We start from the raw sequence: 23,889 nt of genomic DNA on the forward strand, positions 1-23,889 counted from the left end.
AGGGATTTAATAGACCTTAGTAGAAGTTTAGCAGAAGTGCCACAGTAGAGATTCACGAGCTGGTTCTTAAGGCACAGCACCCAGAGGTCAGGATGCTCTTTGAGGAACATGAAGTATGGGTAAATGAAGCTTAAGATAATTAAGCATATAGCTCAGATGCCATGTTTTACAAGATTTTAGCCATTGGAGACAGGGGCCAAAGGTTCATGTAATGAAAGAAAAACTTGGACTTTTTTCTTGTCTTTTAATCCAACAACTTGCTCTTTTTTCTATGCCTTCTTTGAAGGGATTAGGGAACATAAGTATTAAATATATTGTACCAGAGCCCCTGATTCCTAGAACACCAGCATACCCTGTAGGATTATTATTTGAGATCCTATACCAGGAAGATAGAACTGCTTGTTTATGTGACCGTCAGAGATAAAAGTCATCATACTGCAGTTTCACAGATGGAATTTTGGTCTTCAGTTATTGATGTTTGTTATTTGGAATTTGAACTGAACGGATTCCATGTGGTGGAAGAGCAAGACTAAACTTTCTGATTGGCCATATTTCTCAGTCATGGGCGTTGGGTTTTAAATGAGATAGATGTCTGGTGCATTGTGGAGGGCTTTGGTACATAAAAGAATCTCATATCCCTTGTTGTCTTCATTATGAAATGCTATCTCCTTTAGAAATTAGGAAGTAAAAATGTTGGTGACATCAAAAGCAAAGGCAACAAAAGCAAAATTAGCAAGTGGGATCATATATCAAATGCAGAAGCTTCTGCACAGCAAAGGGAACTATCAACAAAATGAAAAGGCAGCCTTTTCATGGAACAGAGCAAATATTTGCAAGTCATATATCTAATAAGGGCTTAATATCTAACATATATAAAGCACTCACAAAAACCAATAGCAAAAACACAAACAATCCAATTAAAATATGGGCAGAGGACCCGAATAGGCACTTTTCCAAAGTAGACGTACAGATGGCCAACATGTACATGAAAAGGTGCTCGACATCACTAATCATCAGAGAAATGCAAATCAAAACCACAGTGAGGGGCATCTGGGTGGCTCAGTCAGTTAAGCGTCTGACTCTTGATCTTGGCTCAGGTCATGATCTCACAGTTTGTGAGATCAAGCCTCACGTCGGGCTCTGCGCTGACAGCATGGAGCCTGCTTGGGATGCTCTCTCTCTCTCTCTCTCTCTCTCTCTCTCTCTCTCTCTGTCTCCCCTTCCCCCACTCATGCATGCTTTCTCTCTGTCACCCTCTCTCAAAATAAATAAATAAACATAAAAAAACCCCACAGTGAGCTATCATCTCACACCTGTTTGAATGGCTATCATCATAAAGACCAGGGATAACAAATGTTGGTAAGCATGTGGAGAAAAGAGAGCCCTACTGCTGGTAGGGATGTAAATTGATGTAGCCATTATGGAGAATGGTATGGAGTTTCCCCTGAAAATTAGAAATAGAACTACCATGTGATTCAGCAATCTTATTTCTGGTTATATATCTAAAGGAAATGAAGAAAGGATCTCAAAGAGATATCTGCACCCCTATATTCAGTGTGGCTTTATTCAAAATAGGCAAGATATGGAAACAACCTAAATGTCAATAGATGAATGGATAAAGAATATGTGTATGTACACACACACACACACACACACACACAGACACACACACACACACACTAGAATATTATTCAGTCATGAGAAAGAAGCAGTTTGCCATCTACAACATGAATGGATATGGAGGGCATCAGGTTAAATGAAATAGGCCAGACAGAAAAAGACAAATAAGCCAGACAGAAAAAGAGTCCCTGATACGTGGACTCTAAAAAAAAAAGTCAAATTCATAGAAACAGAGAGTAGAAAATTATTTTCCAGGGGCTAGGTAGTAAGGGAAATAGGAAAAAAAAAATGTTGGTATTTTCAGGCCAAACTCTTACTAAGTAGTCTAGAACGGTGAACATTTCCTGCCTTCCAACTTTCCTGGGACCCAAATCTTGTGCAGTTCAATATTTACATAAAGCTATCATCTGTTTATGAATTCAACAAAGACATACCAAGTACTATATACTGAGGAAAGTTGTAGGCTCTGTGATGGAAAACAGGCAGAACATTTTCTCTTTCCCTGAGTAGCTTAGTCTGGTTTAGCAGGCACAGATCATCACAGTGCTGGGTGGAAAGTGTTTAATGCCATAAGCCAGAAAGACATCTAAACAAACAAAAGGCACTAAGGGATTTCAGCAACAAGATGGGCCGCTGCTGATTAGAGGAAGCAAGGACAGCATCATGAATCAACGTCTGAGCATGACTTGAGAAGATGGTTCGGGATGGAGTATGTGTCAGTGGAGAGGGCTGTGCACCCCACACAGAGGAAAAGTCATCACGGAGGCCCAGGGATGGTATGCAGGGAACAGGAAGTGGTGCCATCTTGTCAGATATTGTACAGAGGTAGGAAAGGGAGTTCTGGGGATGACCGGTTGATGTGGAGGGTTTAGAAACCAGTCTGAGGAGCTGTTATTCTCTTTGATACTGTTCATCCAGAGAATGTTCTATTCTGTTTTTAGGGCAATCTTGGGGGCGCCTGGCTGGCTCAGTCAGTTGAGTGTCCGACTTTGGATCAAGTCATGATCTCACTGTTCATGGGTTCAAGCTCTGCGTCAGGCTTTGTGCTGACAGCCCAGAGCCTGGAGCCTGCTTCGGATTCTGAATCTCCCTCTCCCTCTGCCCCTCCCCTGCTCACACTCTGTCTCTCTCTCAGAACATTAATTTCTTTTTAAAAAAGAGCATCTGGGCAAATTAATAGAATGGATTTGGGGAAAGAAAAGGAGTTAAAGTTCTCTACATAGAACTCCATTATACCCTTAGACCTTACAATCCCCAGAACCCTCCCTTTCAGATTCACTACCTAGCTAACAATAAAAAACAAGCCACACATCTTTGGGACACCTGGGTGGCTCAGTTGGTTGGGTGTCCAATTTTGGCTCCGGTCATGATCTCACAGTTCGTGAATTCAAGCCCTGCATCAGGCTCTGTGCTGACAGCTGAGAGCCTGGAGCCTGCTTTGGGTTCTGTGTCTCCCTCTCTCTCTCTGTCCCTCCCCTGCTGTGCTCTCTCTCTCACAAAAATAAATAAATAAAGAGTAAAAAAAATTTTTTTAAATAACAAGACACACATCTTAGATGCCATTTCTTCTATGAAAGCTTCTTTGCCCTGAAAGAAGCTCCTTCTGTTAATTCCCAACGCCCTGGGTGCTAAGTCTTATCCTAGCATTTGTGTTACCTGATACTGCAGTTTAATGGAGGACTTCTACACCTTCTCACCAAGTAGAAAACACACTGAGATCCCATTATTATTCATCATTTATCTTCAATGCCTAACAGTGCCTGCAACTTGGTAGGCCCAGAATAAATGTTTACATCACTCTTTGACCATCTGAGTGAATAGATGTTTGAATGAATGCATAAAACTTTGAATTGGAAAGTGTTTTAGTCAGCTCTGGATGCTATAGCAGAACTCCATACCATGGCTTGAACATTTATTTTTCAAAGCTCTGGCAGCTGGGAGGTCCAAGATCAAGGTGCTGGCCGATCCAGTACTTAGTGCCTGGGTGAGGACCTGATTCCTCGTAGGCAGACACCTGCCTTTTTGCCATATCCTCTTATGGCTGGGAGTTGGGGGAGGTAGAAAGCTCTCTGGTGTCTCTTCTAAGGGCTATAATCCCATCACGCAGACCCCACCCTCATGATCTCATCTAAATGTAATTACCTCCCAAAGGCCTCACCTCCTAATTCCATCACATTAGGGGTTAGGGCTTCAGTATATGGATTTGGGGATGTGGGGGCACAAATTTTCAGTCCCTAGGAGGAAAGGAGGGAGGAAGCACTGCTGAAGCCTACTCCCAGAGAACTAGCGGTAGACCAGATGTTATGATTTCTGCCTCCTCTCACTTCCCACACTGCTCACTGTTTTGTACACTTGGCACCGAGAACCATTCATCTTAATGGCTGGCGAGTTATTAACCTAAATTTGACTGTTTCTAGGCTGTCTGGAGTCGTTGCTGTTGAGTATGTGTTAGCATAGAGGTTAGGAGATTGGGCTTTGGGCTCAGACATGCTTGAATCTTGTATCTGCTGTTTCTTAATTGTGTGACCATGAGCAAGTCAGTTAATATCTGTCTCAGGTTTTCATTTGTCATTTTGGGGAAATTACGATACCTGTTGCAAATTGCTGGTGGGAGAAGATAAACCATATAACGTGTTTGGCTCAGTTTCTGGCACACAGTGAATAATCAATACACGGTAGCTCTTACAGCAGTCCATTCAAAGATGGATTTGTGCTAATTATTTTTACCAACACTTGGACACTGTCCGTCTGTGAGACAAGGCACCTTTAGTTTTGTTAAGAAGCAGCCTAGTGAAATGGTTTGGCACATATACTCCAGCATATGTTCAAATCCCAGTTCAGCCACTTACTAGTTCTGTGACCTTAGATAAATGTCTTCACCTCTGTGTGCCTCATGTTTTCTATCTGTAAAATAGGGGTACTAATAGGAGCAATTGTTCTGAGAATAAAATGAAGTGATATGTGTAAAGTGCTCAACACAGCATTTACTTTATTATTTTATTGTAGAGAAATTCGAGTTACATGCTAGTTGAAATTTGAGGTACGGAATGAAGGAGTAGCAAGCCAGAGGCCATACAGACCTCTAATTCAAACATTAATTATTCAGTGGCAAGATTTTTTTTTTTACCTGGTGATGAATGATTATTGATTTACAGCAAAATACCCCAAACAGTAAATAAAAAATTCTCTTAACCTTGCTAGCATGCACGAAAATAGTGATTACCCAAAGTAAGCCAGTATGCAGATACTGGCCATCTAACACGGGCAACTCACTCAGAAACATGATTTTCATTAATTCTCTAAATTACCTAAATCAAAACATTTCATTCTTTATAGATGTATATAAGGGTCTGTGGTGACTGAATTAAATTACACTTGTTTTATAATATAGTGTTCTGATGTGTAACAGACTATCAAAGGAACGATCTTTACAAGGAAAACTTTAGAATATTGTTAAGTTACTCACTGCATGACCTATTTAAACAGCTCAGATTCTTCTTGTTGTAGACTGCGTAATTAAATTTTAAATGGAACATGATAAAGAAATTATACTGGTGATCTCCAGAGATTTTGATACCCTATTTGGCTCTTTATAAGAGTATAGCAGAGGCATACTTTAAAATTTAATAAAGGCCTGCCCTAATTTTTTTCCTTTTAGATTTTCCTTATCTGCTCTGTAATTCAAAGCTATGTGATATTATCCATGTGTTCCCTGAAATAAATGATCAAAATAAAAATTCTTTAAAGCGCATTTATCCCAATTTGAGAATTCCATTATTTGCGCATGAGAGCTTTTGAGTAGTAGTCGAACTCTTTTAAGATACAACCTGCCATTTCCTGAATTTGTCACCATAGAGAATTGGGGCTTCATTCATTCTGTTTGTGGAAGCATTCATACCTTCAGAGCTTCTAGAGCAAAAGGGTAGGAAAATGGTTTCCATTGAAGGTATAATTTTGCAATTAGAATTCCTTATTTGCTATGTTAGAGTTGCTCTTCTTGGGAAGATTGAAGGGAACACGCACACCCTCACGCACACACGCACACACACACATACAGGCACATACACACAGGCGCGCACACACATAGGCACAGCCTGCAGGAAGCAAACCTAGTGCTCCAGCATCCAAAGGGCCATTGTGGCCTCTTGGGTAAATAGTTTTGTTTCATAATCTTCCACTGTTCATTTTCTTTTGTATTCAGAGGGAAGCTGACGAGATAAAATTATGTGTTAAATACAATTTTTCTCATATTTACTTAAAACCACTTTGTTGTAGAAAGCATACACACTGGGAGAAAAAACTGCTCTCACTTCCCTGAAGGGTTTCAGATTTTGCTGTCCACTGAGCTTTGACAAAATACCAGGTGGGAGAATTTCTATCCCTGTTCAGGGATGGTTTGGTTTTTATACCTTCTCAAACATTTACCTCCACTGATGTTTGGAATTTTCAAGCTACCGATATTCTATAAATCAATAAAATTCATTTTTATTCATACACATAGTTTTAAACCTCATAAACCTTTCTTTTCAGATTCGGTTTTTGAATGTTTCTGTTATGTATTTCCCTTTTTCCTTCTTTCTGGCAAAAATACAGATTTCCTTTTGGGCCCAAACCACTCAAGCATCCTATGTTGTTTTCATTTTTCAAATAAGCAATATTAAACTCACATAACACTATATAAAACCAAACTGAGGCAGTGACACAAGCCGACAGAGAAAATAAATTCACCCTTTAGCCTGACTATTCATCCTTAAACCTCTGCTTGTCATGCTTTTCTGGGGGGAGAGAGGATGGAACTTTAGGGAGTCATGCTGAGCTACATAAAAGATTCTAAAGAGAAATCTATATTGGGACCATGAGTATCCAGTGAATAAGTGGAAACTACCATTATAATATGATATTTGAGACACTTCTTCATCCAGATTCAGACCAATGGAACTAGTATTTACAAGAGTGATGTCTGGTGGTTCATAATTCATTATAGTCACTGAGTTCCCCTTCTAAAGTAACATCATTCCCAAATGAAGCTTTCAGAGAAACAGGTTTCTGTGGTTAGTTCACAGTTAAAAAAATATGTGATGAGTAAGGAAGACGATTATTGACATAACAAATAGTGTAATTTTTAAATGACTCCATTGGTATTAACAATATCATTACGACTAGCTGCGTCATTGACTACCCATATGAGCAAGTAAATATATAAAGCTCTACAGAGGTTACAAGGTACCATGATCCCTGCCTTTGAGAACCAAAAGACTGTAAAGGTGACAACAAGAATTATAATAGGAGAAAGCATGCTCTTCCTTAGTTCCCAGCGCCTCGCACAGAGTCTATCACATGAGAAGTTGGGAATATGTTTATGGAATGCATTGAGTATTACGTAAATTGACCAAATATATATGTTCAGAAGAGAGAAAGAACACATTTTATATGACAATTAGAAAAGCATCACGATGGAGGATGTGGATCTTTTGGGAAAAGCAACAGCAGTCACAAAGCAAAGAGCAAGAAATAGGGAATGTTCTGAAATGGAGATTCAGCCAGCTGGTTTCAACCAGATGGTTTGTTGAGAAAATAGTAAAATAGGGGATTAGAAAAGTAGGTAGAAGCTAGCCTGCAAGCTTTAAAATGGTAGAAAGAGTTTTCCTTTGGTTTGCTTTGCTTTTAGTAAGCTGTTGGAGGCATTTGAGCAGGATGAATGTATGATTCAGAGAGTGTGTTAGGAAGGTAACCTGAATGTGTCCTGCAAAATGAACCCCAATGGGAAGAGCTCCACCAGCCCACAAACTACCTGAGCGCTGGCTTGCTCCCCTTTTTATCCTCCAGCACCTAGCACAGTGCCTACAGCACATAGTAGGTGCTGAAATATGCACCAAAGGAACTAATGAGTAAATGGAAGATGAACTTTCTAAATAGCTCACATGAGGACAATAAATGCATGAACTAGACTGGGCTCTGTAGGAAGAAAAAAGCAGTGGTTGATTGCAGAAAATACTGGGAAGAACAAGTCAATAGTACTTTCTTAGACCTGAGCGACAAAGGAGAGAGAGCAAACGACTGTCAAGTTTCCAGTTTGGGAATGTCATGTCCCACAATGTTTTTGTCCCACAAAAACCAGGGAGGTCTGGAGGAAGAGTTTGCTGGAGAATGTGGTGCTACAAAGAGGGTTGTTTGATACTGAGTTTGGGATCAAGCCAGATATCTAGATGAACGTTCCCTGTGGTCTTGAGAGTTCTTTGCACAGAAGTCTTGTAGTCATTTCGAACACGCACACGGATTCTGTGGCTGCGTAGTAGCATCCTTTGCCAAGTTAGTGAGATGCAAGTTTGATAGGAAGTCCTCAAGGACAAACAATGTTGAAGCAGAGATAAGTGTAATACATAACTGGTTTCTAATTCATTCTGGCAATTTCTCAGGGGAATAAAGCAAAGAATTCTCTGGGGTGACTTACACATTCGACTGTGCTTTCCTTTTAAACACCCACCTCAATTGCCATCTTGTCCCTAACATTCACTATGAAACTTTGGTGCTTAACGCTGTTCAGAGGGTTCTGTTGGCCACAGAGTCATGTATGCAGCCTGCTCCATTTGGCCTTGGCCTGGTGCTGCTTGGCTAATTCCATCATGACTGGAGTTTTATCTTTTCTGGGTTCTTGCCTGAAGCTCTGGCAGCTGACAGCGTTCAGTTGAGAAAGTTCGATCCAAGTTCAACTTTCACAATGCAAGAGTTTCTCTCCTTAATATCACGGTGAATTGAAACTCAAAAGGAGTGCAACATTTTAGCTGTTTCTTTTGTAACCTAACTATAGTATTGCCTAAATATTATAAATTAAGCTTTCCTATAGAAGAGCAGAGATTAGTTTGGGAATGCTTTGGGCGAACTTTAGGTATATAGTTAAGGGAAATCGATCACAAAAGAGGCCCCCTGGTGTCCATTCAGACATTGTACAGGGATGCTTGTGCAGGTGAAAACACTGTGCTCCTGTTGTAGCTAGGAGGTGGTCCCCCCTTATCCGTGGTTTCACTTTCCATGGTTTCAGGTACTCACAGCCAGTCACATCCAGAAGCAGATGATCTTCCTTTTGACATACGGTCAGAAGGTCACTAGTAGCCCCACGCTGTCACAACACCTACATCATTCGCGTCACCTCATCTCATCATATAGGTATTTTATCATCTCGCATCATCACAAACAAGTAAGGGTGAGTACAGTGCAGAAGTCATTCATTTACCTTTCATTATGGTATCTTGTTATAATTGTTCTATTTTATTGTTAGCTATTGTTGTTCATCTCTGATGCCTGATTTATGAATTAAACTTTATCGTAGAAAAAAACAGCGTCTGTAGGGTTCAGTACTGTTCAAGGTTCAAGGCTTCAGGCATCCACTGAGGGTCTTGTAATGTGTCTCCCGTGGGTAAGGGGAGACAGCTGCATTATGTTAGAATCGGGAAGTGAGGCCGCACCAAAGAACCATGGTCTGGAGCACAAGAAGAAGTCAGAGAGGTCGCCATGATTTCTCAGCCCAGTGACTACAAAGGGCTCTTACATATTTCTCTGTTCTCTCTTCCTCTCTGCCTCTGGCTGGCTTCTGTCCCTTCTCTGATATACGTGTGTAGTGTAGTTGACTTTCAGAAAGTAGAAGGAAGCAAAAAGAGCTTTAGAAGGACCAAGGATAAGGAAATGGTTACTCTCACTCAGTACAAAAATTCTCCAAAAATAAATGTTTTCCCTTAAAAAGTTACTCTCTGTGAAACAATAGTCCTATTCTAATACAAAAATCGCCCGAAATCACAAAGTAATCTGTACAAGAATTGTGAAAATATCCTTGTGTTATGTGAATGTTCTGCCCTCACTATACACCCCAGCCTGTTACTTTTTTGTATGTTGAATGATAGAACTTTAGAACTAAATGGAGCTTATTTTGTGTCATCTCCTTGTTTTTACAAGTGACCAGACTGAGTGTCAGAGAGTCAAAAGGACGTCCTCATGACAACACAATTTGGGCTCACTGGACAAGCCAGTACTTGCTTGCTATGGATGGAGTCCAGCAATCATTTCAAGCTTGTTTGGGGGGCCACAGACCTAGAAACCCCTTCAACTACTTTCTGGCTGTCTGTACCTCACCCCACCCCCCAACACTTCTCTGGTAACTTCCAGATCCCTGGCCCTGGGGACAAAAGCTTCATTTTCAGTATCTGTTTATACCATGTTATATCATGTTGTACAACAGTGCCTCTCCAATTGTCCTGTGCCTGTAAATCACCAGAGGGTTTTGCTTAAATGCATATTCTGATGCAGTTGGTCCATAGTGAGACGTGACCTTCTGCATTTCCAAAGCTCTAAGGATTCCGGTCCTTGGACCACTTGGTGAGTGGTCACTTACCAACTTCTGATCCATGCCTTCAGGACTTGATGCTCTTATTCATATTATTCTACCTTATCTGTGGTTGGCTTGTCACTATTTACTTTTTAAGAAGCAAACAGTACAACAGTACTACAAGTACCATATCATGGTAAATAGTACAAAGCACTTTGGAAACTAGCACTCAGGAGGAATTTCTTTCCAGACTCCGAGTAACTATAAAACCACTGTAGAAGCCTGTGGATTGAAAAGAACTAAATAAAGGCAGTGTTCCATTATCAAGCCCATATGAGTTTAAGATACAATATCAATCAAGATCTGACTTTCAATTCTGAGTTTATGACAAGTAGCTATCATTGCAGGAGAGACCAGAAGTTTGGCCATGAGAAAGTTTTTATTTTGCAAATACGAAGTCTTATTTATGTCAAATAATTGAGTTCCCAAGATATTATTCTCATTCTGTACAGTGACTGTAGACCATATAAGTCTAGGTAGTATGACAGTGTGAATAGGTATATTCATATTCACATTCAGGAATCAGCTTCAATACCGTCGTCAATTCACGGGCTGTGGAGCTGATTTCTGGAAACTGACATTTATTGACTGTGCAGATGTTAAAATCGTCTTTGTTTTATTTATTCCATATGAAGCTGCAAAGTATTATAGGAGCAGTATTGCTTCTCTCTTTCTACCTCTATTCCTATTCATCCTGTCCCTGTTACTGAAGTAAACTGAGGTGTCTCGGATAGCAATCTCATTTGGAATGACTCAAGAGGGATAGAGAGGGAGACAGGTAACACTGAATATTCAGAATTCAATAATGGAAAATAATCATGTTAGTGGAAAGCCAGCTGTTTTTCATTTTCTAATAGGCATGTGATGTTGATGAAAAACAGCATTCGAGTAAAGTTTACCAAGAAGAATCGGTTTGATTCAGGGTCTTATACTATTTTGCAGAATAGGAAATGTTATTTAGCTTTAACAAAAAGCTAAGCAGTACAGCCAGTCCAAAGACCCAAATGCCAAAGGATCATCTTTAAATTTGAAGAATGGAAAATGCAAGTGTCTTCTATTTAAGGCATCGCATGATAATTCTTTCAGAGAATATGCCTGTGTTTTCTATGTCCTTCAAATTTCATTTGAATGAATGCTTTATGGGTTTGCCTGACACTTCGGGATATGTTAAAAATACCATCGCAAACATACCAGGCCGCTTAGGTTTAGAAGATTCTCAATTTGAATTTTTTTTTTTTAGCATTCTGCTGTTTTCCTACCCGGAAAAAAAAAATGGAGTTTTGCAACAATTCAGTTACTTTTCTGTGTCTCCCCAGTAAGTTTGTAAGTTCAGTGGGTTTCCCCCAGAGCTAATCCTGAGTCAAAGACTGGAGTCACAGGACAGGAGGGAGTGCGGAAGTGATGGGGGAAGAGAGGACAGCCCATGAACAGATGCTCATGAGGGTTACTTCTTGGACCACAGGGCCCCAAGCACGGGGGACACCTGTGGGACACTGTCCCACTGAGGGGTAAGCCAGATTGGGGTTTTCCACAATGCCTTGCCCGTCGGTGGTTGATGGCACCCTGGGAGCATTCCTTCTTGGGCACTTTACCTTCCCCAGGCTCAGGCCAAGCACTCCAAAGGCCAGAAAAAAGGCTCTTTCGCTCCCTCAAAGACCAAAAGAGGCAGGAATTCACAGGCTTCTAGGGAAGGATCTGCAGGACACCCTCAGGGCAAACGAGGAGCATTAAAGCAGGTTTGGACAGTACCTGTCTCATCAGCGTGTCACCATTCCGTTCCCAGCACTTGTCCTAGTGCCTGGAACCTGGCAGGTCCTTAGTAAATATTTATTCAGTGAGTGAAGGAAATAAGGAAGGGGAGGAGGAGAGGGAAAAAAATGCATGACAGGTAGAATTGGAAAAACTGGCATTGACCACACGTTAGCCAACAATATGGATACATGGAAGACTAGAGAGCACCTTTTTTTTAATTTATTAACATGAAATGTATTGTCAAATTGGTTTCCATACAACACCCAGTGCTCATCCCAACAGGTGCCCTCCTCAATGCCCATCACCCACTTTCCCCTCCCTCCCACCCCCCATCAGCCCTCAGTTTAGCGCTTTTTTTAATGGTACTTTACTTCTGACTTAGGTCCCCAAGCTAATATCTAAATTTTATGCCTGTCAGATTTATTATGCATGTGGAAACGGGCAAAGGAAAGATAGGGTAAGCACGAGAGCAGAGAGCTCTGGGTATCAACCACCTCAACTCTAAGGGACCCGCACTAGGGGACTTACACTTTGGACATCCACAGTTACCCTGGATGCACTTAATTTTTAAAGAGATGGTCACCTCGGATTATTTAGTATATATGAATTTCCAACATTCCACTCAGTTTCTAGTTATTAGCGAATCTTCAAAGAGCTAGCTGTGTGGATTATCCGTGCTAAGTCCCAGATCAGAAAACAGGGAAAAGACTAGCTTCTTGGTTGTAGGGAGAAGCGTTGGGACAGCACATGACCAGCATCCAGACAAAAATGAAAAAATCACTTTGGTTACCGGAAGTTTGCAGAGAGCAAGTTCAGTACAACACAAGTGGGTTTCTTTACATTCTACTGACATTTTTGAATGAAGAGTCCAACACTCAGTAAATCACACAGATGTTTCAAATACATGGCACCAAGCATAAGAATATCTAGAAACAGCGTATAATGCTTGCATTTCTTATTCTAAGAGCTCTCATTATGTGAGTAGGTAATTACCACCGGAGAGTGTTTCTCCTTAACCAGACATGAATATGAGTGTGTTTATATGTGTGTGTGGTGTGCAGGTACGTTGGGAGGAAGATTTCAGGGAGGGGTTCCTTCCAAAAATAAGTGTGTGGGTTTTTTTTTCAATGTTTATTAATTTTTGAGACATACACACACACACGCACACACACACACACACACACAGCTGTCAGGGAGGGGCAGAGAGAGAGGGAGACACAGAATCCAAAGTAGGCTCCAGGCTCTGAGCTGTCAGGACAGAGCCTGACCTGGGGCTTGAACCCACAAACTGTGAGATCATGACCTAAGCCGAAGTCGGATGCTCAACCGACTGAGCCACCCCAGCACCCTATCATGTGTAGCTTTTGAAGCCCTCATGATTGTACCTTGATTCAGTGAATGTGTGAAAACATTCAGAGGGCCATTTCTCTAGCATACAACCTTCTCTCACTATGACAGCTGAATTAACTTCAGAACTTATAGTCCACATGTGCTCTTTTGTCCCTTTTTCTGGGGCGGTGAGTGATGTTGTTGCAGACAAATCACAGCAGAGGAAAAAGGCACACGTTGAGAAAGCAACATCAAACATGCAGACTTTGACAGTACTAGCAAAGGGTTAATAAGTTAGAAATATGTAGTCCTTGCCAGAAACAGAAACACGAGCAAAAAGAGTTGGGCAATGATTGCTTCTTTTTTTTTTTTTTTTTCCCTGAGTAGTGGAGAAATGTGCCACGGAGACACTGGGGCCCACATGGACCCAGAGTACTGAAGTGCTTTCATGCCCCCAGGCCTGCTGCACTCTCTCTCTCTCTCTCTGGGCCTCCCAAGGCCCTGAAATTGGGTGGCAAGCCAGTTACAGAGTGCTGTGGGAATTCAGCCCATAAACACTTGCTTTCTTCTCCAGGACTCCTAGCTCCTGACAATTTCCTTACACTGATTTATTGATTTAATTTTTGGTTGGCAATGGTGGTAGTTGTAAAGTAAATTTACCCCAGAAAAAAAAAGAATATTTTGGGAATTCATTAATGCTAACGCTGAATGTGGATGCTAGACTCACTTTCCATCCGCCCAAACAGCTACATAAAACAAGCAAGTGACACCAAGCAAGTGACAACTAATTATCTCCTCCATTTATTCTGTTGGGATGATGGGAATTCAATGTTATACTCTTCTTAATAGTTAACCTTGGAAATCAAAAGTCAAATGACCTTCACTAGCACCGCATTTGTCACCCTGTTTGAATTTCAGCAAATGTATTTCTCTATCTTCCTTTTGACTTAGGGTTCAGAAAAAAAAAAAATCTTGGATGTATTTCTTCCCTACTCTGAATCCTGTTTATGTGTAACAAACTACCCCCAAAGCTTAGCAGCTTTAAGCAACAGACATGTGTATCTCAGTTTCTGCGGGTCAGGAATCTGGGCATGGCTTACCTGAGGGCTTGTGTTTCAAGATCTCTCACAGAGCTGCAAGTAAGAGTTTTTTTGGCAGGGGTATGATCTCATAGGAAAACTCAGCTGGGGAAAGACCCACTTTTAAGCTCATTTACATGGTTGTTGGAAGGATCCAGTTCCTTGTAGGCTATTAGAATGAGGCTCCACTTCCTGGTTTTCTGTTGACTGGAACCTCCCCCACTTTCCTGCTATGTGGGCCTCTCCATAGGTAATGTGGCTTCCAAGGTAGTGAGATATGAGGTATGGCCAATGAGATGGAAGTCACAGTCTTTTTTATAACCTAATCTCATCAGAGACATCCTATCACTGTTACTGTGTTCCCTTCATTATAAAAGAGTCACAAGATCCAACCCATACTCAAAAGAGGGATTATCCAAGGGCACAAATACCAGATGGTGAGGATCACTGGGGGCTATTATAGAGGTTGCTTACACAAATATGATTCCAAATCGCAATCTGATGGAAAGTTATTTTTTGCTGGAGTTGAAATGTTGTGTTCTAAGACCAACTCAATTGTTTGTGGTGATGTGGATTAATACCTTGATGGTGAAGAAGAAAGAAATCATAGGGCCAAGAAAAACGTGATCATTATTTCTTTGGTAATTGAAAACCATCTCACCATGGCTAAGAAGGAACCAGAGTTGAAGCTGAGAGTAGACTCAGAGTGGGACTCTATGTCTGCTCTAGGGTTTGATGAGACAGGTATCCCTGTCAAGGGATCCCCTGTGAGGGGCAGAACCCCCACCTGGCACTGAAGAAAGAGTTGGTTGAGCCCTGCAAGGAGCAGGATCTAGGATCAGGGATCTAGATAGATGGCAGGAGCAGAAACTTAAGTGTGTACCTCTTACTAGAATGAACAGATTCTGATAGGGAAAAACAGGGTATCTGCTATAAGACTGGATTTGGAAAGATCAGGATGCTTGGCTAGAGCCCTAGGCAAAACACTGTTCTCAAAAATCTAGTTCTGTCACTTACCCCAGATGACTCCTGAACCGGTTGACTCTGTAACTTGACCAGCTAGGGGCGGGCTAGCCATGGCCCAAAAGGGAGTGCTCTGTGTACGCAAGAGTGAGAAAGTCCAGACTGTACTCACTATGAAGGGATGGAGTCAGCATGTCTTGGGCACATATCACCCTGGAATCCTGTTCGAGTACTGGATCTGCCTAGGTGTGTGACCTTGAGCCTCTTTAGACACTTAGCCTCATTGGGTTTAGGTAGTTGATCTGCAAAATGAGCGCTTTGTCCTACTGTCACCAACAGAACCTTACAGAGTTTGCCAGTGTCTCAGGTGCAGCTAAATCCAATCCCATGTATAGACACTTCAGTGCACATGTTGTTTAGCTTCTTGGAAGTATTTGATACCATTGGCCATTTCCTTCTTCTTGAAACACTACTTCCCTCAGTGTAGGTATATATATAATTTCAGGTGTCATTAGCAAATAGATGACCTTTGAATCTCGGGAGCGTATTTGGCCTGGGGAAGGTATCTTGCGTATGAAGGGCAGAGAGCATAGACTAGCACCTCAGTAATTACATGTACTAAGGAACAGGGGGATAGGGGTATCTAGCACAGGTATTGACTTAAGAGGTAAGAAGGCAGCCATATTGGAGTGGATTTAGAAGGGAGTTGGAAATGAGCAAGTCTGGAAAATTCATTTAAGAAGCTCAGCATCAAGGGGGACAAGCGAGACGCAGTGGTCGCTGGTGGGAAATGATGGACTTTGAGGTAGGATGTCTCTCAAAGACAGGAGAGATGTGCACATGTCTAAACGCATGGAAGGAAAAAGAGAGGATAGGGAGAAGGGGGTGCAGTCCTTGAGAAGACTGTATGGCAAGAGGGTATGGCAAGGATTAGCCAAAGAGAAGAGAGCCAACCCTTCCATTTAAACAGGATAGGGGCACCTGGATGGCCCAGTTGGTTGAGCGTCCAACTTTGGCCTAGGTCATGATCTCATGGTTCATGAGTTCAAGCCCCACATGGGCTCCCTGCTGTCAGCGGAGCCCACTTCAGATCGTCTGTCCCCCTCTCTCTCTCCCCCTCCCCCGATCGCATTCTCTCCCTCCCTCTCAAAAAAAAAAAAAAAATCTAAACAGGATGGAAGAAAGAAAAGGTACTTGTGGCTTCAGATCAATCTGTGGGACTAGTGGCATCAGTGGGTCCCCCAGACATTCCATCCAAGAGTAGACTGGAACAGTACTAAGCCAGTAACCCAGGAGCAGGGGATGCTGTTGATGAGCATGACACAGGGACACAGGGCAGGAAGGACAAGGTTAGAGGTAGTGGGTGGAGACAACTCACTCCATTTCCCCTCCTTCCTGTCTTGGCCACCTGCACTTGGGCAGCGGGACAAGGAGGTGTGTGCAGCAGTACAGATAAGAGGACGGAGAAGAGTTTCCAACGTGGCCAGGAAGGGAGCGGTGCAAGCTGAGAGGCTGGGAGGGCTCCGTGGAGGAGGTGAGGTGCAGCCCGGGCCTGGGAAGGATGGTCAAGACTTAGGTACTCAGGGGAGGGAGCAAAGCGGGTCACAGACGCTCAGAACCTGCTCCCTGCCAGACCCTGGCACGTGTTCCCCAGTCTTACCTCAGCCTCTTGCCACTCGGGCTCGCAGTAGCTGGGCTCGCCAGGACGGTTCTGACGTTGGCAGTCTCTGTGCCAGCTGCTGAAACGGGGTCGGGGAGCCCGGGAACGGCGTTCGGGTTCGTGAGAGGTGCTGAGAGCCGGGGGGGGGGGGGGGGGAGCGCCCCGTGCGGATGAGTGGCAAGTGGGGAGCATGGCAGCCCCTGGCACCGAACCCCCCCGGGGCTATTTCTGCCCCTGACGTCCAGGAAGATGTGGCGCAAGGGCCCGCGGCCGGTATCGGCAGCTGTTCTCGGACGGAAGCCCGGGAAGGTGGCCCTTAACAATGTTGACAAATTTCTGACGGGGCCGTTTCAGCATGTTAATGTGCTTGCTCAAACAATACGTCTCCATCTTGCGCTCTTTCCCCCTGCTGGTGCGATGGAGAAAACCATAGCGACCGAAAGTGCAGGATTTATACAAATGGCGTGGCGGGGGGTGGGGGTAGGAGCAGGGGGCCCCCTCTGGGAGGAATTTACCTTTTAGAACGAGAGGGGGAACAGGTGCTCTGGAAATGGCTTGTAACTGCATGAGGGCGGGGGTGGCGTCCCTGAAGGGAAAGGTTACTTAGATTAACAACACTCCACTGCAAGTGTTGACATCCTGGCTCAGTCACTAAAACAGGTGGCTGTCGTTATGGCCGCTCACTCATGATGGGAAGATAATACCGGCTGCGGGAGATTTATGTAGACCCCAGAAAGATGAAATTGCACATCAAGGAGGAAACAAGGCATAAAGAGGGCCAACTGGGGGATCTTCTCTCCCCACAGGACCGCACGCGGTGCTCGGTAATGCTGTGGCATGTGTCCCCTATGAAAGGGTTATGTTACCTACCCCACTTTCATCTTTCATTCGGGTTGATTCAGGTATCATTTGGGGAAGATTTTTTCCTCTTTGGATGTTTTTCTTCTGTTTAAGAGAGTATTAAGCACAAAAATGTACTGTGCATGGCAGAACTTACTCCTCTCCTTTTCTTACAAATAACATTGGCTGCCCCGTAGACCATTGGGAACGGAGAGTTGTCTACAAATAATGATGAGGTCATGAAGACATTCCCATGCCGTGTGGGGTGACTGATGGGCGCAGGCGCCCTATGCTTCTTTTCTTAAAAAGATGAAGTCTCAGGGCACCTGGGTGGCTCAGTTGGGTAAGCATCCAACTCTTGATTTCGGCTCAGGTCACGATCTCACAGTTCATGAGTTCGAGCCCCACATTGGGCTCTGCGCTGACAGTGCGGAGCCTGCTTGGGATTCTGTCCCTCCCTCTCTCTCTGCCCCTCTGCCGCTTGCTCTCTATCTCTCTCCCCACCAAAAAACATAAAAGATGAAGTTAAAAAAAAAAAGACAAAGTCTAAAAAACATTGTCTGTATTTAGTAAACACTGACATGGTGCTAATGATTGCCAGGCACCGTTCAAAGGATCTTATACATATTAATTCATTAATACTCATAACAACACTTCTGAGGATTGTTATATTATCTCCATTTAGAGATGAAGCATATAGAGGTTAAGTGACTCATGTAAGGTCACACAACTTGTAAGCTGTGGAGTTAGCATTCTGGCCCAAGCAGACTAGCTCTAAAAGCTCCTAACCACTATGATATACTGACTACACGCTGTTCTTATTTTCCTTTTAGGGGGCATTTAAACTACTTGTTTGCCCCATCTTAGGCATCTCCTGTATGATGAGAACACATTTCTTTTTTTTTTTTTTAATATTTATTATTTTTGAGAGAGAGAGAGAGGGAGAGAAAGGGGCAGAGAGAGAGGGGACAGAACCCAAAGCAGGCTCCAGGCTCTGAGCTGTCAGCACAGAGCCTGATGAGGGCCTTGAACTCACAAACCATGAGATCATGACCTGAGCCGAATTCTGACGCTCAACCGCCTGGACCACCCAGGCTCCCCGAGAACACATTTCTAAATCTCAGCCTGTTGGACGTTGTATCAAAGGTCAGTAACTTATCAGAATCATACCTGAGCTTGAGCGGACAGTTGTGTTGTCCATTTCACGGGGCGTCTTTAAAATGTGCGGCACATGTCCCAGTCAGACCTTCAGAGCCCTGTTCTGCTAGCTGTGTATACAGTCGGGGGAGGTAAGGTAACCTTTTAAATCCATTAGAAGTGCACACGCTCTCTCTCAAACATAAAAGATCAGCACAAAGTTTCAGATATGCTTACACACCTATTATAGCCAGCCCCTTTCCTACTGCACAAAACCCTACTTTTGGATGCACTGTGGGAAGGATCTGTCTTTGGAGATCCTGAGCACATTTTTCCTGGAGATTTAGAGCTGATTGGGCACAGATGGGAAGCAGGGTAATTTACCCTTTTCCTCTCCTCCCTCTTCACCGTTTGACACAAGACATGAACAGCTCTTTTGCCTTACAAGGCCCAGCCAGATTGCCAAGTAATTACCTTGATTTATGAGGGCAGGAGTAGACGGGAGCGTGAAACATAATTGTTAACTGAGGATGGTCGGATTACCACTCCCGTAATGTGTAAATTATTTCATGTTGTGTTAAATACCTAACGAGCATATTGAAGAGGGGAATGGTATCTTATTACCTTGGTGTCCTCAATGCCTGGCTTTCAATGTTTGTGGAGTAAAGAAGTTAATGAATAAGTGAGCACCTAGGTGCCTGGGATCGATACTCTGGTACCTAGCACCTAGGTATCTAGCATCTAGAGTACTCCCTGATAGACACTCGCAGACATTCAATAATGCCTTCAACTTTCTGCTTCCAAGGTCATGAAGAGTGTAATAGGACAAAAGTCCTCATCTGTACCACAAATGCATAAGACAACTATGTCATTTTAGAAGAGGGAGAAAATGCTTCCAATTTGGGAGAATAAGAAGGTCTTCATGAAGAGGGAATGAGGGAAAGCTGCAAGAAGGCAGGTGTGGCTCCAAGAACATGAGGCAGGAATGTGCAGGATATGACAGAAGACTCACAAGTCACGTGCCGTGCAGGGTCAGTTGTGTCGAGGGAATAATGAAGCTGGAGACAGACTTGGACGTATCTGGGGATTGTGGACCGCCACACTGGGGCACACCCGCACCGGGAAGTGAGGAACAGCTGGGGATTTTGCAGCAAGGGTCACAGCTTGCCTTTGGCAAGGTTGAGCTCACAGGAGTTTGTAATGAGGGATGGGTCTGAGAGGAGAGCAACCAGTTGGGCAGCTCTGGAAATCATCCAGAGGGAGGGAAATGTCATCCAAGGGAAGGACGTTGGCATGGCAGTGGGAATGGAAAGAGAAGAAGTCTCAGAGGATAATTTATAGGAATCACCATCATTTGGACGAGAGCCAAAAACCAAGGTGGATTGAGGTCCAACTACAAATCTGGCCTCCTGGTCTTGTGGTCAGGAAATAGGGGCATCCGGAGGCTGTGGGGTAGGAAATAGGGAATCGTAGATGTGCTCGTGGAAGTTAGAAGTGTGTGGGCCGGGTGTGGAGTTCAGGGCTCTCCTCCGCAGAAGTAACAGTTGAAGAAAGAAGGAATCAGAGCCCTGAGGGGAAAGTGAGATGAGGTGAGCGAGAACAGCTTGTACCCAAGTCAAAAAGAATGTCAGTCAGTGATATCTGGTGAGCACAAGGCAGCCAAGAACAGAAGCTCGTGTTTCCTCCGGTGTCCAGAATCTCCCAACCTTGCCCGCAGGTCGGCGGGTCTTTGTGAACAGTGCAACCGACTGGCCCTGCACAGCCCGGGGACATGGGGCTTCACCGTGAGCTTAGGGGTGCCCTCAAGGCCTGCTGACCCCTTCTGTCCCTTGACCACCGCCCCCCCCCCCCCCCCGCCCTGGCAGTGTTGTGTTGTTGGAGGTCAACAAGCCTCTGACTGGTTTCCCAGCTTCTACCCCAGAAATCCTTAGTGTATTCCCAGCCCAGCAGCAAGAACTTTAATGTGAACGTCAGACCGTGCCACGTGTCCCCTCAGACTCTCCAGACTGAAAGCCGCAGGCCTCGTCTACGTTTCTGAGCCGCCCTCTGCAGCCTGGCCAAGACGCTCAGCCTGGTCGCTGCTGGTCCCCGCCTTGGTCACACTGCTCAGGCTAGGCCTGTCTCCCTCTGGCCTTGAGGGCTTTGCGAGTGAACGATCTTCCCTCGGATAGACTCCTATCTCCTCCTCACCTCTGTGCATGGTTTTGCTCAGTTATCACCTTTCCCGTGAGGCTTTCCATGATGTCCCTATTTCAAATCACTATTCTCACCCCGACCCTGCCCCAGCATCCCTTCCGTTGTGTCCCCCCTTCCCCCTTGCAGTATAGAGATGACCGAGAGTGTGGACTGTGGGGCCACACTGCCCCCCTCCCCCGGGTGAGAGGTTTCTTGGCTATTTGGTTTCCCAGTTGCAGGAAGTTGGGTGGTTACGTCACCCTCTCGAGGTCTCACTTCTCTCATCCATAAAATGGAGATACAACAATGATAGGTCGTAGTGAAAACAGAATAGGTTCACATATGTAAAGTGCTTAGAACACCACCTGACAAATAGAACTTCTCTGTAAAAGTTAGCAATTGAGGCGCCTGGGTGGCTCAGTCCGTTAAGCGATGGACTCTGGATTCGAGTCAGGTCATGATCTCACAGCTCGTGAGTCGGAGCCTTGTGTCGGGCTCTGTGCTGGCCGTGCGGAGCCTGCTTGGGATTCTCTCTCTCCTTCACTCTTTCCGCCCCTCTTCCGCTCGTGCTCCCTCATGCTGTCTCTCCCTCTCTCTCACTCTCTCCCTCTCTCTCAAAATACATAAACATTAAAAAAAAAAAAAAAAAAAAAAAAAGAGGCTCCAGAGAGACTCCCAGCCTCTTCCACCATGTGATGAGGTACCTGAGCCAATAAGAAGGCCTTTACGAGAACCTGACCTTGCGGGCGCCTTGATTTTGGACTTCCAGTCTCCAGAACTAAACTTCTTTTGTTTAAGTGCCACCGAGTCTGTGATGTTGTGTTATAGCCCCTGGAACAGAGTTAAGACAGCATGTGAAGTCTCCCCTCCCAGAACTTGAGGATGCCCCATATGGATGTTCCCTCCTCTCATCCAGCCCCTCCCACTCCTTCCCTTCCCGTAGTCTTTCTCTCTCCATTCATCTCTGTCCTACTCCCAAAGCCCCTGCATTTTCTGGAATATCCTATCAGTCCCTAAACCTTGCTGTGTCCTCGTGTCTGCTTCCCAAGAGGTCTCTCCCAAGCCTGATTTCACTGCCACGGACAAGAGAGAGGGGATGCTGAGTGCAGAGTGGGAGACAGGATGGCATGGACGGGGGTGGCAGACGGCTGCTTTCTCAATCCCACCTGGAAATGCAGACTCACACCGTAAAGATCTGTTTCTGGCTAAAACCCCTTACTTTGTCTACTAAGAGATTCACATTCTTCAGGTTGACAGAACTTTGACTTTTTTTTATGTTAAAAGAGTATTTGTCCCCTTTCTGATTCTGGGTTGCTTGAGGGGCTTTTCTGATTACAAAGGAGGAGCCACCATCCCTCACCAGGCCTCCTGTCCTCCATTCTGAGTTCATCCCCTGGGGTAGGGCTGGGCGGGTATCTGGCCACACTGGTATGTCTTAATTGGTTTGCAGTTTCCATAGGCCTGTGCCTCCATCTTTACTGCGTGCCCTTGAACGAAACAGGAAGCTTGAGCTGGGGAAAGACCGTGATCCGAAGGGCATTTCTGAGAGTGTTCTGTAGCTTTGGGTTGCTGGAGCCCCAGAGAAAATCACTCTGAGGGAACACGGAGGAAAGTGGTTGCAGTTGAGAGCACGTGGCCCACACAGCCCTTTAAGAGGGTTGGTTTCTGTCCGTGCCCCCCTCCCCCTCCCCCCCCCCCCCCCCCCCCCCCGCAAACGTTGGGTCTGAGCCAGTGGGGCCAGAGGCTTAAACCACTCAGGATCTCACATGGGGGGGGGGGGGGCGGGGTCCAGACAAAGGGCAAAGGAAAACTGCTCGATGTTCTTGTAAATAGTAGCAACCACAGGGGGAGATGGATATGGTCCTTAGTATTCTGTTGATTTTATTCTGGGGGTAGGGTACGGGGCATGCTTTAATCACGGCATGCTACCCGGGGACTGCCCTTCACAGGGAAGTGTGGAGGAATTGCCAGGATTTCACCAGGGACCTGGGAACAGTGACTATTTCTAGGATTTCCCACGGCTGCCACCCTCTTTTGGAAACTGAATACCATTTACTTATTTATCAGTTTTTTGCATATAAAATTGCAACTGTTGTGATTAAGTTGCCTCGGGCCACAAGTATAAAACATACAAGTTCAGTTAAAGTCCTTGAGACAGAATGGCCTCAGCCATCAGCACGTGTTAAGAGATCGCCTGTTCAAGGCCTGTTACGAAGGTAGGTCACGCATGGCGTCTGACAAGCTAAAGCCTACACCAAACGGAAGTAGAACTTCCATGAAAAACACCTCGTAAGTCACGTTTCAGGATGGTCAGACTTGAACTTTGTCGTATGGTACACGGCAGCAGTAATTTTCTAGAGATAGCATTGTGGTAACTTGTGCAAATAGCTCTTGTGCCATTGGTGACCCTCTCTATTTTGTGACCTACTATTTAGCTAGACTTTGAGTGTCTATAAAAGCCAGTTCCCAAAGCCATCAGGACACATTCTTCAAGCCTACCAGGAACTCGTCTGCAGCACCTCCTTCTTGCTTACCCTCCAAGTAGTGAAGCCCTGATTTTGGTAAGTTTCTGTTCAGCGAGTAGGCACCGGCCAGGAGAAGGGTGACTGGGTGGGTAGGCATGGCTCCATGCTGTTCAACTCCTCTGAGGACGCTGGTTTGTGAAGCTGAGAACTGGAGCATTCCTCAATTCCATGCCTTCTGTTCAGACTTTCCAGTTCAACCAGTGTCTCTCCCCTAAAGCCAGCCCCTTTACCATTGGGCAAAGAGGAAAGAAGGCAGGTCACACTTTTCCATTTAAATCACACTCTGGTCCCCCACGCGACACTGAGTCTTGCCTTTTTGGCCCGGCAGCCCAGATATAATGAAGTCACGGCCCAGCAACAGGCTGACACGAGAGAGGAAAGGCCCTCTACGCAAAGAGACGTGTAAGTCCCCTCTCCAGATAGCCAAACACT

General features: G+C 44.5%; 1 protein-coding gene across 3 annotated transcripts in view; it reads left to right on the top strand.

Moving 5' to 3' along the window:
• The window catches only part of CELF2 (CUGBP Elav-like family member 2), an 821,985-nt gene that overhangs the window by 424,911 nt on the left and 373,185 nt on the right, over positions 1-23,889 (top strand). The window contains exon 1 of one of the 3 annotated variants that reach the window (XM_053225258.1): positions 12,066-16,654. The exons of the other annotated variants lie outside the window; for them this stretch is intronic. The gene's annotated coding sequence lies outside the window, so the exon portion shown is untranslated. Of the gene's footprint in view, positions 1-12,065; positions 16,655-23,889 lie in introns of those variants that run through there. 3 annotated transcript variants of the gene reach the window in all.

This window comes from Acinonyx jubatus, chromosome B4 (assembly GCF_027475565.1).
Source record: "Acinonyx jubatus isolate Ajub_Pintada_27869175 chromosome B4, VMU_Ajub_asm_v1.0, whole genome shotgun sequence".
NCBI classification, from domain to species: domain Eukaryota; kingdom Metazoa; phylum Chordata; class Mammalia; order Carnivora; family Felidae; genus Acinonyx; species Acinonyx jubatus.